The sequence below is a fragment of the Platalea leucorodia genome (genome assembly GCF_965183815.1).
Source record: "Platalea leucorodia genome assembly, chromosome: 5".
Lineage (NCBI taxonomy): Eukaryota > Metazoa > Chordata > Aves > Pelecaniformes > Threskiornithidae > Platalea > Platalea leucorodia.
The window spans coordinates 97,495,645-97,509,774 of NC_138827.1; the positions used below are offsets into that span (position 1 = coordinate 97,495,645).

General features: G+C 40.7%; 1 protein-coding gene across 3 annotated transcripts in view; it reads left to right on the forward strand.

The window, feature by feature from the left end:
- The first annotated feature begins 5,667 nt into the window (after nucleotides 1-5,667).
- The window catches only part of ARHGAP15 (Rho GTPase activating protein 15), a 331,391-nt gene continuing 322,928 nt past the window's right edge, over nucleotides 5,668-14,130 (forward strand). For 2 of the 3 annotated variants that reach the window (XM_082312216.1, XM_082312215.1), the window contains exon 1: nucleotides 5,815-5,935. The gene's annotated coding sequence lies outside the window, so the exon portion shown is untranslated. Of the gene's footprint in view, nucleotides 5,713-5,814; nucleotides 5,936-14,130 lie in introns of those variants that run through there. The other variant, XM_082312214.1, reaches the window with a different exon arrangement.

A 14,130-nucleotide genomic window follows, 5' to 3' on the forward strand; every position in this document is an offset into this window, starting at 1 on the left:
AAGTGCTGTGTACCTGCTTTAGGAGAGTCCCTATTAAGTTTGGCAAATATAGAATAAAAAGGGGCTCATAAAAGCAAGTTCACAAGCATGAACCAGAGGAAAGGGGAGGACAGAGTGGTCTTGAGAAATGAGGGAAAAGGAAGTATATGACTTCAGAGACCACAGACTACAGAGATTAGAAGGAACTGAAAAACTGGAACAATCTCAAAAGCTATAGAATGAGGGCTAAGAGTTTTCTATTTTTGCTTGCTCGAAGCAAGCTGAAATTAAATGTATTTGTGCAGACATGTTGGAGTAGTCTGAGTAAAGACCTTCTTATATTCTGTAGGTGGCTGCTGTGAAGAAGTCTTCCAAGAAGCGCAAACAGCCAACATATCTAATACTCAGCCTGGTGCTATTAGTTGCACTGGTGGTACTTTTTTTTTTTTTTTTTTTTCCTCCCCCAAATATGGATACCCCATCCACCACTAACCAGTAAGATTTCCTGACATATCCCAGATCTTATGAGAAGATACAATAGCAATTGCCTGTCAGAAGGAGGGAGCTGGGGAAAAGGGGAACAGAGTACAGCCATGTACAAAAACTGGAAGTATCCTTGTATTACATGGGCAAATAAAATCATAGGAAGTGATTGGAACAGACGTACTGAATTATTTAGTTCAACTAACTGCTTCAAGTCTTTGATAAACTGACTCATTTTTTTGTTTCCCAGTCCATTTCAGGCAGCCTGGTCTCCCTTGAAAGCTTCTGGACAGGAGAGAGGACAATCATCTGTCTGCAGAGGAGTTTTACTTCCTGCATCTGACTTTCTCTTGTTTTTATTGACTTCTTTCTTCTGGCACAACTGCCCAAGCAGTTCTGACTCACTCTGCGATGGCAGCATGGGAGGGAACAGAGCAAGAGCAGAGCCTACCGCACGGATAAAAACTGTATTAGGAAGAGACAAGCAATGACTTCAGCAATTCTTATTTCCACTATGTTTATCTTTTTGTGAATGTGGAATTGGATAATGGAAATGAGCCTCTTCTTTCTCAAAGGCTGAAGCAAAAGAAGAGAATATCCCAGAACATCTCAGCTTCCTTTCGCATTCATCCTCAGCATGGGATTTTACAGGGCTTGATATTTTCCCCACTGTTAATCACCATGTAGCTGAAGCTTTTTTAATAGAGGTAGAAACAACACTGGGTGGAGTATCAGTTTTATATCAAGAACAGCCACTTCATACTTCCTTTACTGTGAAAACAATAACAGTTTTTGGAACATCTCCAGTCAACAAGCTATTGGCGTGGAGAGTTTGGGTCATACCTGAAGTCAGTGAACAGCAGGGAGGCAAGAAGGGTTTTGAAGAGGATTTTGCTAGCACCACTTTGTAACTCTGACTTGATCACGGGTATATAGATTAAGATATTGTCACCCAAAGTGCATGACTCATTTGTCTTTTTAAGGTCCGTTATTGTGTGATGTAAAACCACCTTTTTGGCAGTTTGGTATTGTAACACTTTTAGCACTCAGAGGCCTAACACTCCAGAAAATGCATTTACACTGCATTTAAAGCTTGCATGTAACTAAATCCTGTCAAGGAAAGTCTTTACATAATGCATCAACATATGCTGGGTTTTTGTCTCTTTTTTAGTACAGTATAGCTATACAATGGGTTGGAGTAGCTTTTCTAAGTTATTAAAAATAGCCCTAAGCAAGGCTGGCCTTTAAAATAAGTGTCAAGATCCCTAAAACACCTGGGAAAGAGAGAGAAAAGGACCAGTTTGGATTTATGTAGAACTTTCTTACCTAGTAGATTTCATTAACTTCAGTGTCCTAATTTTATTTTTTTTTTAAACAGTGAAAAATTAAATTATGTAGGCTTGAAAAATAATGAGTGTAAAAATAAAGAAATATCTTATTTCCTTAGCTATGAATATTTCTAAATCCAAACCTCATTATAAGGCAAATTGATCTTTATTAGGAAGTAAATGTCCAGAGAATGCTGTCCTAAACGTCTCTGCTGCTTTGTAAAGTATATCTATTATCAAAACTTTAGCAGCTCAGTTATTAAGAGATGTTTTAATGCAAGATCATTTCTCTCCTAAAATTTGAATGTTGTGGGTTTTAGACCTCAAGTCGTGGTACATATGTTCCTTCCGTATAGCCAACATTAAACTGCTGAAGAATCTCTAAAGATCTATTTTCTACCACCTGTGACTTTTTTTTTTTAAATAACTTTTGTGCTTTTAAGACTGTGGTAAGTAAAATGAATTGTTTAGGGGAATATCAGCTCAGAGTAAAAGGTTTTAGAAGATGATACCAGAATGTTTATACTGCATGTTATGGTTGAGAGGGTTGTGTGAATTTAACCATTACTGTATATTTACATTGACATTTACATACAAGCTCCTACATAATAAGCATTTATTGCTCAAGCAGGTAATATTAGAGACTGCTGTTAACTTGGCCTATAAACTACTGGAGCTGTTACATGGCCATGTGCATGGCCTTCTTGATGCATAACAATGTGCTCCTATAAATGTTTTTACTGGGATTAAATATTCAAAGCCCTTATAGGAAAAAAATAACAGCTACTGAATGGACATCAGCTCTCTGAGCAAACAACTGTTGTGAACAAGGATATGAATTATTGTCCATAATTCTTTGTTCTCCTTTTTAATTGAAATATTTTAAAATCTACTACTAATATGAAAAATATCATTTCTCTGGTGAAGAATGTGGGAAATATAGTACATTATTTCTGCATTATCGCATGGTCTACTAGTTTCCTAGGGTTTTTTCTAGTGAATTGCAAAGTTTTGGAACTTTATCCATTTTCATTAATAAAAAATTATTTTCTTCTGGAACCAGCCATTGCATGCACAGTTCTTTCAGGCTTGTGCCTGCATGCTATCCAGGTTTGTGTTGTCTATTATGGCTTGATTTACCCACTGAATCAAATTTGTCACTGGGTGCTTGCTATACAAGCCAGACTATGGGCTGCTTGTCAGTCATTCCAACAGACAGTAAAGGCTGAATGAAGCAAAAAGAAAAAAAAATAAGTTTTCTTTCCTCCTCAGGAGACTGCTGGTCCAGAACAAGTCTTGGAATCACTGTTCAAGCACCTGATGAAACTTATGATACTTCTTGAATTGGTTAGAACCGAGTTGGTAACAGCTGCTGGGCATTCAGCATCCTCAGTCAATAGCGATTTTTAAAACTGCTGTTTTAGCCGTAATGCTCTGTGCTCTCAGTTATGAGATGTGGAAATCTGGATGTTCACCAACTTGATGGCATGTCTCATAAGCAATGACGCCATGAGTCACTGAAATAGAGACAAGAAATCTGAGCTTCGGAAATGATGCTCCATCTTTAACTTGCACAGCAAACACGCAAAGACCAACCTATTGAGCAGCAATCTGCTCCAGGTAATGTCTATGCAGTTTCTGTTTCCTGTTTAGTTTTACTTAGATTAGATGAGCTCTTAGATTTTGCTAAACTGTTTTTTTTGCACATCTAAAGTATTTTCAGCCTTCCAGAGATCACACAGGAAGCTTGTGCTGCATAAGTTTAAGAAGTATGCAAAGCTGCCATTCTTTTATAGAATTTTGTCACTACTGACATACTGTCAAATGGATGTGAAGGAAATCAGACGGAGTGTGCAACTTGACGTGAAATGTTAGGTGTACAGTGAAAGACATTTTCATGAAAAATGTCATGTCCCCAGTAATCTAGGTTTTGGACAAGGCAACACAGGCAAGTTCTGCTGCAGTATTTTACAGGTTTGCTGATGGTTTCTTCACATTTTAGTGATGAAGTTCTGTTGTCCACACTGTTCACAAATATTTTGTAATTATAAAAAAGCTCTTGATGCTTTTATTTGAGGAAAATCTTAAGATCTACATGGCTACAATAGATTTTTCAATTAAAATTTATTCCATATGACAAAATTAGTTGAAACTTGTACTGTTTTTAAAAGAGCTAGCAATTAATTAGTGCAGCTGCAGGTTCTTTAAGCACTAGCAGTTGTTAGTTTACAGAAAAGCACAGTATTGCTTTCTCAACTCCTCACACCTGGAAGAAACAACTCATTCATATGCAACATCCACTTTTTTGTTCCAAAAGTCCATCTTTAAAATACATCCCTAAAACGCAGTGCCTACAAAGAAACGATATTTTAGTTTAGAAGGGTGAAGACCAGCTGTCATGCTGTTCAACTTCCTCTCCTGTCTGTACATGTGTGTTACCTCTTGGCATACATAGTAAGCATTTGGGAACAAGGACAGTCTTGGTTCTGGCTTTGTATGGCCTTTAGCATAATTAGATCTTTGGCCATGAAATGGAGGTTGTAGAAGTTACTACAAAATCAACAATAATAATGTAAGGGTCACTTAGTAGCAGTGCTATGTTCCCCCTTTTTCTTTCTGGTGTTCTTGAGTCCCTGAAAGTCTTGCTTCCCATGCGCTTCAGTAAGTGCATGATGTACTAAAGCTGTTCTCCACAGGAACTTTCTTGCATCTTTTTTTTGCTGCAATAGGAAATGATCTGCCTGCAAATTAGTCTTTTCTTTGCAGCCTTGTAAAATTTGTCACAATCCCTTTCTAGGCCTTCCTAAGCTCCACTCCAGCCTCAGCCCCAGCCCTTGCTTGCTGACTATCTCTGCCCTTTCTCCATGGGATGTTCTGCAGGATCCTCCTTTAGGGCACCCAGTGAATTTGTTGATGGACATCTGCACATATGGAGCACATCTTCTTAAGAAACTCCATTGATATGCCGTGTCAATAAGGTTCATTTTACTTCACTGTCGGGACGAATCCTTAAACTTCAAGATGGCCCTCATTTTCTCAGGTGTCATATGGCAGCTCTTTGTTTTATAGTGGGAGGCAATCAAAAAAAGATCCCCCTATTCTGCCAAAGCATCAACAGAGGGCTCTGTAGCCTGACCAGCACCGTGATGGTCCTCGTGCGCACAGCACAACCACCCACCCTGCCCTGCAAGGGAATCCCCGCTGCACCGGGTAGATGAGCCCTCATTTTGTAAAAGTTGAGCTAGAAATACCGGAAAGATACTATCATTCCTTGTTGAAAAAAAGGTCACGGGGGAAGACTCTGGTGAAGGCGTATGCAAGGAAAGGGCTTTTCTAGAGCCCTGAATGTGCGCAGCTGCATCTGAATCTGTTCACTCTCTGGGTTCCCCCTGCCTGAGAGGGACCATTACGGTGCGAGATGCTGCGGGAAGTGAAGCAGGGCAGCAGCTGTGTGTGCCCGTGCTTCTCCAGGGGCTGCTTCATGGAGAAGTGTTAAAACAGAAAATTAAAGAAACAGAAGTGTTTATCTGGGTGACCTTCACCAGACAATACTACAAGTCTTTTTTTTGTTTGGTTTTTTTTTAGCAAACTCTCTGATTGGCTACAATTTGCTATTTTATAAACGTGAAGTAACAGTATGGTAAGTGTCACATTTACTAAAGTTACATTTCAAAATAGCAAAGCAGATTTGTTGCAAGCTCTTTATTTCAGTACTCAAAGGGTTTCATTGAAGGTAAGAAAAGGGAAGTTATCTTGGGGCTTAGAATCGTAATTCCTTTCAGCATTTCCTTTTAAACCTCATGTTTACCTTCTGCAAAAACTAACCCTCCCTGTTTGTTGCAATTTTAACAGAGGAGCTGCTTTCATACTTGAAAATTTTGCTTTTTATCCAATCCGGAAGAGTTTTGCACTAAACTTGGGTGTAAGTCGCTCACTGGTGAGATGGTTAGCTTCTGCTGTTGCAGGAAGTGGTTTTATTTTACTTTTTTTTCCTTCTTTCTTTCTATCTTTATGAGCTGTGAGAGATTAACTCAAATGCTGTTTATAGACATGTGACCTAGATGTTTTCCGTTTTTTGAAATAGTTAAAACTGTTGCTGGTTGATGGCAGTTTGAGATGAGACGAGGACATCTGTGAGGCTGTAGGTAAGGAGCCTTAAATTCATCTTAATGCAGTTTAGGAAACCTGTTGCTAAAGATTTTTAAAATAATCATAAATGCATGTATTTTGTATGCGTTCAATATGGATTATGTCAATTACACAATTATTTTATTTCTGTTGGCATTTGCGAATTTGAAAACAATGAGCAACAATGTAGAGAGTACTTATGTAAAACAATGTTTTAAAGGCAAAAATAGTGTTCAGAATCTAGTAAATCTGCTGCATCCTATGCAAGAAGCCACCATATCTGACCCTCTCTAGTATCCCAAACCATTAATCACTTCTCTTATCCCTGCTGGTACTAACTAGTTGCTCCCAAAAGGCAGAAAAGGCTGGTGGCACTGGCTGGGAAATGAGATTAGATCACGTTTCCAAGCATTTGCCTTTGCCAGGTGAAATTTAGCCCTGTTTGATTAACTGGCTTCCCTGCTGGTGACCACGAGGGAGGTGATTAGTAGCAGTCGCTGCTCTAAGAGTTAGTGAGTGGTAAGGGTAGGTATCTAGTTGATACTCGGTGTCACTAGAGACTGAAGAGATCGATAGAGGGATCTCTTGCCCTGCTTGGTATCAAAAAGTGTGGTACCACAGTTACTCATCAGTGGTGTTAATAGGAATAGGACACGGGGAGTCATAAGGGACATTGTACAAAAAATATCCTTGATTTGTCTGTGGGCACTCTCAGTGCTGTTCCTTGTGGAGCTGTTCAATGGAGATGTCATGATAGCATGTTTCCTGCATGAGGCTGTTTAGATCCAGACTAATTCCTCCTCTGCTTCGCAGTTGGCCAGAAAAAGGTTGTGTGTCCTGAGTCTCCATTTCACTTGAAGCTTTCTGTCACAAAAGCTCACTTTGCATTGCCATCAGTGGGCAAACACTGCTTTCTGGCCTTCAGAGCCTTACAAGAAAATAGTAGTTTAGAAAGACATATATAATATAATGCTTTGATTATGGGCCATGTAAAGGAGAGCCAGAATTAGCAAGATTTGTTCTATGGTGAAGATTTGTTTTCCTGGTAACGTGTAGTTTGCTGTAAACTCTGTGACATGTACTCGTGATTGTAACTGACAGCCTTATCATAAGAAGCAACTTGTTTTTCCTTTGGAAATATGGGTCAGAGTTGAAAGATATCACACGTGGCTTGAAGCTCATTTTGAAATTGTGCATACTAATTGGAGACAGATTTTAGCGTACTGTTGTAAGATTACATTTCAAATTTTCTGTACTTTTTGGAGAAAAAAAGCTGTCCTGCCTGCATACGCAAATCGGCACAGACAGGGAAACTGTATAAAAAGAACTTGTTCTCTTCCTGTGCTGTGTTTGTAGTGGTTTTTATGTTACTGCTGCAATGTCTTAGAATCATTTGAAATGCATTTTCCACAGAGCTGTGAGATTTGGTAAAGTAGTTTGAATTGTCAGAGTTATTTTTCTTTATTTCCTCCCTTCCCTGCAACTTACCTGTTTGTGTCCGAAGGAAATTCATTTAAAAGCAGCGTCTCTAGTTCACTTTACCTCTCAATCCAATTACATCTGTAACATACATTTGTTCATTTTCCAAATAGAGTAAACAGCTGAAGCACTCTCTGTATTTTAAAGCTCTTGCTGTACACTATTATTGAATTACAACAAAACTTTGCCTTTTTGGCAGCATTTGTTGTAGAACCTTCCTTTTGCTTTGATACAAGAGATACCCTAGCTTGGAAGAGAGACTCCATCTTCTTCCAATCAAGCATGAGTGTGTGGCCGCCTCGGCAGTCCCTCTCGCCAGAGCTGGGATTGCCAGGGCAGCAAAGGAGAGGTCTGTATCAGGCCTCGGTGTTGGACACGTTCCTCCCCACCTGGAGCCTGGCAGATAAAATGATGACAGACACACATTTCAATTCTTCTCCTGATGTTTAGGTGGCACAGCACCACAACCTCTGGTGTGGTGCTAGCTTAATTGAAACAGCTGTACGCAGCTATGGTTTGGATTTCTCTATTTCAGGTCCCAGAAGTTATTACTTCTTTGCAGTGACGAGCTTCAGGCCAGGCTTTAAAAAGTAGTACCCCATGCAAGTGGGATGGAGTGCCCATCATGATCTCTAGTGCTGTAGCGAGGATGGCTTTTGCTGTGCTGCTCAGAGACTTCAGCTTGGCTCTCTGCTAAGCGGTCCCACAGACTTTTAGCAGTGGAAACTGCTGTATTATGGCCTGTTTCTACTGAGTCACATGGGGCTTAGTGGGTTACAGGCAGCATCTTCTAAATTTTTTGAGGCTCACAGTGTGTAATTCTGATACTTGCCTATTTTTCTTGACTTTTTTAGATGTCTCTGTGCTGTGTCAGCTCCATCAGTGTGAGTTGTTAACCATTTAATGAGTTGTTAAAGCCTGCATGCTGCTAAAAACTGTCTCGTGACATTGGAGAAGTCTGTTAGTGCTTAGGTGTGTTCTTAATTAGAAACCAGAAACATGGCAGTTGTACAGAATGTATCCTAAACCTGTATATGTAGGTGTCGTTTGGGCTCATCTCTTTTAAAGACAAAACAAAGCATCACTTGGGCTCTAGCTAAAGTCTCTATGTTTCACTTTTGTCCTAAGTAAGACTTCCACATGGATGTATCAAACCTATTTCTCAGTGCTACAAAGACAGAAGCTGGTACTGGTGGATACCAGCTATATGAAGATGCTTTGATCATTTTCCTGGTTTCATTTGTTGATAGCATTAGTCCTGAAGAAAACAGATGGGATAAAATTCTGGCCCAGCTTTTGACAGTGTATCTTCCATGATAATTCAAGTGCCATTCAGAGCACAACAGCAAATTTCTTTACCTGGGTACACAAGCTGCACAAAACTGTCTCTTTTTCTATCATGTGGTGGCTTCCAACAGCTTTTGTCACCATCAAACTAATTGCTGTAATGTCCTCTTAGTCTCAGAGTAGGCTGAAGGCCCTGCTGCCTTCAGCTTGCTCACAGCAACGCACCTACACCTTGGGTGGGCATTTGGGAACCTGTGAGCTCAGTCTAGGTCAGGAGGCATTGGCATTACCTGCTTCTGAAACCTTCTCATAAGGTTGGTCTGCTTCAACCAGTGGTCTCAATGAATCTTAATTTCACTGACAACTCTCTTGTTGACATCTGAAGGACAAATGTGGTTGTTCTTTTGCTGTGCTGTGTGTTAAGATTGAGCCTTCCCGCACTCGGCATGCCTCTGTCAGTCTTCCCTGCTTCGAGAAATACTATAAAAAGGTTGTTTTGGAGACTCACTACAAAACAAACACTGCTAGCTCCTCATTTGCACAGAGACTTCCTCAATGCAGATCTATTTTTGTTTTAAGGGTGAGACCTCTTATCACAGAGTCTGTGGACCCATCATCTTTATTACAACTTGAAGCTCCTTGGGGTGCAAACTTCCAGGCTGGCTGAAATAGGAGCAAAAGAAATGCTATTGGATTTTTTTAAGGCAGCTGTCTGAATGAGAAAAGCAGGCATCAATTTTCCGGGCATGGCTATTTAGATGTTGCAAACTGACCATGGGGCAAATCTAACTCACGCTAGAGCTCAGTCTGTGGATGCAGCCAGGGCATGCTGGAGCAGATTTTCAGCACGTTATTGGCTCATGCTGAAGTCACCTGGAAGTGTTGAGCTCTGGCATGTGCAAAAGTGAAGTCCTGTTTGCCAGAAAGCAAGAACACAAAATTCATACATGCTTGAAAATTTTGGCCTTTTTCTCTTCATTTCTCTGTATTTTCATTAACCTTACTTAGCACAAGAAAGAACTCTTTTGGAAATTAAGAAAGAAAGATATCAGAGGGTTATTTAACAGATATTGGTATTCTCCAAATTAGCTACTAAACTTCTGGGGGTATGTGCAAGTTACATAGTAAAATACTAACTCAGACAGTGCACAGATACCTACTGAAGCATTTCTTCAATAAATTAGCTAAGCAAGTTGGATATTGATATGGTTAGTGGCTTAAGGTTGTTTAAGACACAATATAATACTTCCTGCCATTTGAGATTGACAGGTATTAAATCATTCACTTGTAGTTAAGTCAGCTATTGTGGATTTGTGTTGTGGTTTTCACAAACATTTCTTTCAAAGCCTGTGCCTGATGTGCTAAACAGGCACAGTCCTCAAACAAATGAACTTAAAGTGACTTCTGGTTCCTTCTCCAAGACATCCATCAGTTTTCAGCACAACTGCAATATGATAAGAGGGGAGAGGGAGAAAAGGAGAAAGAAAAAACAGAAGTGAATGTGACTTAGAGCTGAAGAGACGTGCTTTAAGTATGTGCTTCTCTTTGTTTCTTATTTCTTTTCCTGCCACGCCCTGAGCAAAGCCACCACTGTATTTGGCGTTGAATCAGATACCTAAGCTCCTATCTGAACCAGACACTGGAGCTCCTCCTAGGCAAGGCATAGTGCTTACTACCTGTACTTGTTTGTCTGCTGCTCAGGATGTTACTAAACTCTCTTCCTTTGTGGGTGGGGAAGGAAATGACACAGATATTTTGTGAAGACAATTGAAGCTCTGGAGTTCTGTCTCCAAGAGAGTCACCTCCATGGCTGGTGGGTTTGTCACCAGCCTGGGGTGTCAGGATGCTCTCAGCATTTCTGGTGTTCCTGCTGCAGCTGTGGTTCAGGAGACACCTGCTGCTGGGCCAGCCAGATGTCTGCTTGGGACAGTGGAGTTGGAGGAACTGAGCAGTCCACAGTGGGGGAATGGACCCAACGCTGGCAGTGTGTCCCACTGGTTGAGGGATCCTCAGCCCACATGGTGATGCTGGCCCGAGCCAAACCCACACACACATTGCAGGAGAGCCTGATGGTAACACCGTGGGTGTTCACAGCAAACGCCAACAGAAGCCTCCCTGGGCTTTCTCGGACAAAATGCATTTCTAGCTAATGGTTTTGCTACAAATGAATCAACATTTTCCAGTAGGAAGGTGTTACATCAGACTTTCCAACTGGCTGAGCTGCTCTGACATGTGCTGCCTTTTGTACTTTGGACTAAGTAGTGCTGAGGCTTGATCTAGAAAGATTAATGTTTCTATTATCATCAGCAGTACCTTGCATGCTTCGTTACTTTATTAACAAAAAAAGCAAAATATAGTAACCAGTAGTAATGAGTAAACAAATTCTTGTGATGAATTTTGGACTAGGAGGTGGCACTAATCCATCCACACTTCTTGGAGTGGCAAAGGAAGCAGAAACAGCCCAAGTAAAAGCATCTCACTTCCTCCTCGTTCATTAATCCCTAGGCCCTGGTAAAGGCAAGGCGTGCCCCCAGCCTTAGCAGAGGCTTAGAGAAACTGATCTCTTCAAACCATTCTTGAATTTCCTTTGGACAGTCTAGCATTGGCTCTGGATTCAGTAGTATGTAATTGTATAGATCTGAGATGTTCAGAATTGCTGCACAGAGATTTTAATTGGAAAGTTTCTTTTCTAGCTTTAATTTTCATCTAAAATTTGAGGCTTTTTATAAAATCTTTCCTAAAGTGCAAGTGAGTGAGGAGAGGGAATCTATTAAGATGTGGAGCAAAAACTGTATAAAATAAAAGAATGAAAAAAGTTAAATGAAGAAATTTCTTACCAGACTTGTGTTGTGAATAAGGGTACAGCTGTTTAGGGAATAATGTTGATGCACTGTAAGGACATTTTAACTCAGGCTTGTAGGACTGCAAGGGCTCACTTGAGCTGAGTGCAGCACTTTCAGTCAACAACGGATATGAAGAGTCCATCAGCTCCACGTGTTATCATGCTACCTAATAAAGGTAGCCACAGCTGACAGCAAATGTAATACTGGTTAAGTATTTTTGCTCTTAAGAATGTTGGGGGCAGATGAATGGATGCCACTCTTCTCACCATGACTGTTGGTGTTCGCATGTGAATCTGGCACCATCGCAGTCCTGCTGTCATTGCTCCTGACCCCAACTTCTCCTACCAAGTGCAGCGCATCTGTGGTGGGACTGGTGGTGCAGGTGGGCTCTGATCCCCTGGCCTGCAGAAAGCATGCATACAAGGTTTCTGGAGTCATCCTGAACCGCCTCAGTGAAACAAAGTTTTCATTGGTCCCTCACAAAACAATGTACATTTACAGTAAAAATTTTAGATAAAATTAGCTATGCTCAAACTTCTTGCATAATCAAAGAAATTATATTTTGGCACCACAATACCCTTGGTATTTCCCCTTTGCTGAAAGCAGGTATCTTAGCTACACAACGTGGTATCAGATACTATCACGTAGAACAAATTTCTTTGTCTTCTCCCCACTTTGCAAGGAAGTGCTGAAGAGCAGCGTGGTGGGGCAGGCACACCTGCCTTCTTCTGCTCCGCTCTGGGCCACAGCAGAGGCAGCTGGTGAAGAAAGCAAACCAAGGGCCCCACGAAATGCAGAAGAGGGGCTTGCTTGATGCAAGCCACAAAGAATTTCCCCTGCTAGTTCCTGCTGTAGCTTAAAAGTTTTCTCCTAAAATTGTAGGTGCCAGCTCTGCTGCATTTCACAGCAGCGTCTCTTACAAGAGCGGCACCGGGAGCTCTGCAAAGGAAAGTGGAGATGGAGTGTGGGAACAGATTAAAAGTGTCTGGAGCTTTTTTTTCCCCCCTCAGATGGGAAGTGGGAGCAGTGAGAAGAAGTAAGGGAGCAGCTGCAGGATCACAGCACAAAAACTGCTGCAGATATGTATGAAGGAAGATTGAGAGAGGGTAGGAGGGACTATTTCATGTCCACAGCATGGGGAATAGAACATTATCCTGGGGAGTAGGAGGGAGGGGGTCTTGCTGTCCGAATAAGGGACAAGCCTCTTGTTGTAGAAACTATTGAGGCAGGTAGTGTCAGAAAGAAATAATTTTATTATAAGTTTATTTTTTAATTTGTTTTTAAAGTCTGAGAAGCTTTAAAGCCTTTCTTATTCAAGAATCTCCATATCTCACTTTGACAGACATGTCTTCTGTAGGATGATAGGTATATGGAACTGCAAAATGGATTAAGACATGGCAAATGTGAATTTAAACTACTAAGTTGAGGGACTCTAACTACTCTAAGAGATTAAAACACCTGCCGTTGCTTCACCAAAGACTTAACAGAGCTCAAGAAGGTGTTTTTTCTAGTGAAGGGGATGCTGCTGCTGCAGGAACTAAGGGCCAGGAGGCAAACTGAGGCATGACTTACAACTGCTCCACGTGTTCAGTAGTGCACAATTGATTTAGAGGTAGAGCGGGATAAAACTTGTGTGTAGTCTTACTCAGTGGTGAACATGAGGTGCTGCTTCTGCTGTGGATCAACCAGTAGAGCATGTGCATGTACACATGTACTACAACGTGGTGCAGGTCACAAATGTGCTGTAACGTCCTACCAGAGTTGGCCTTGTGATAGCTTGTTTATGTAGCTATTGTCAAATTGAAACTGAAATTCTGTTGGCAAAGCTGTGAAATTTAGAACTTATAGGAAGTTTGTTTCTTTGGCTATTTGCAGCAAGCTTTCAGGCGTTTAAAAAATATTTTTCTAATACATCAGTTTGTCTTGTGGTACTAACTCTTCCACTTCTCCAGAGAGTTTGGGCTGTTCCAAAATTACCATCACCACATGTCTAGTTCAGGTAAGCATGGAAAGTTTGGATGAATATCTGAATCTCTGTGAGGAGAAGTTCTGCAAAATTGAGCTGGAAGTATTTCAAGCAGTCTTACTTTGAAATTTCTGTCACTTCTGCTTCTGCTTGTATCTGTAAATACTGCAAGAATAACCTTTCCCATAGTATCTCATCACTTCAGATCTGGCAGCATTAAAAGTAACAACACTTTTCTGAACATTTAGGCTATAGGAACAGATTTCTTTCAAGCACCGGAGAAAATTTGTGATTCTTATGTGATCTTCCTAGAGAAAACATTGGATTTTTTTTAATTCAGAATTAGACAGCTTTAAACTAAAAAGTTACCGTGCGACAAGCATCATATGCAGGTGTAAAATGAGTTTAGAGGTGATCAGTCTTACCTGTGGTTGTTGGAAAGCCATGAATCTAAGCTGTACTTATCTGCAGTACCTAAATGTATAGCAGAAAGGAAGGAGGTGGAAGGAAATTATCTTTTCCTCACTTGATAGGTGAGGGCAGGTCAGCAGTAACCAAGCAGTACTCCTCTGGGCCCCTCTAGCACTTCTCAGGTCTTGTTTGGTGTTAAATCAATTAAGTTGTTATGAACTTTTAT